The following is a 522-nucleotide window of genomic DNA, read 5'->3' on the forward strand; positions in this document are numbered from 1 at the left end:
CACGACCGTGCGAGGTCCCTATTGAATTTGCTCGGATTATATATATATATATATATATATTTTTTTTTTTTTTTTTTTTCTGCAAAGTAGGCCCAAATGACATGGCCTAAACATACTCGAAAACTCACCAAAATTTGCAAACATGTCAGAACCGGTGAAAAATTTCGTATTCTACAAGTTTCGCACATGGGCGTGGCAAAATGACTCGCTAGCGCCACCTAGAAAATTGGAAAAGATTAGCCCCTCGTTCACGTTCAACCTACATGTACGAAATGTTCTGGGGACATGTATCGTATCAAGACGCACAAAAAAGCCTCAAGAACCCTTAGCCTAAAGTCAACAGGAAGTCGGCCATTTTGAATTTTATGGCCATTTTTGGATGATTTACACACTTCGTACTTTAACGAACTCCTCCTAGGGATTTAGTCGGATCGACGTCAAATTTCTGCTGTGCCTTCTAAAGGCATTGACGATGAAAAGTTGTGCTATTTGCGCGTTTTCGTCAATGGGCGTGTCCGTGGC

The sequence above is a fragment of the Micropterus dolomieu genome, linkage group LG14 (genome assembly GCF_021292245.1).
Source record: "Micropterus dolomieu isolate WLL.071019.BEF.003 ecotype Adirondacks linkage group LG14, ASM2129224v1, whole genome shotgun sequence".
Taxonomy (NCBI): Eukaryota; Metazoa; Chordata; class Actinopteri; order Centrarchiformes; family Centrarchidae; genus Micropterus; species Micropterus dolomieu.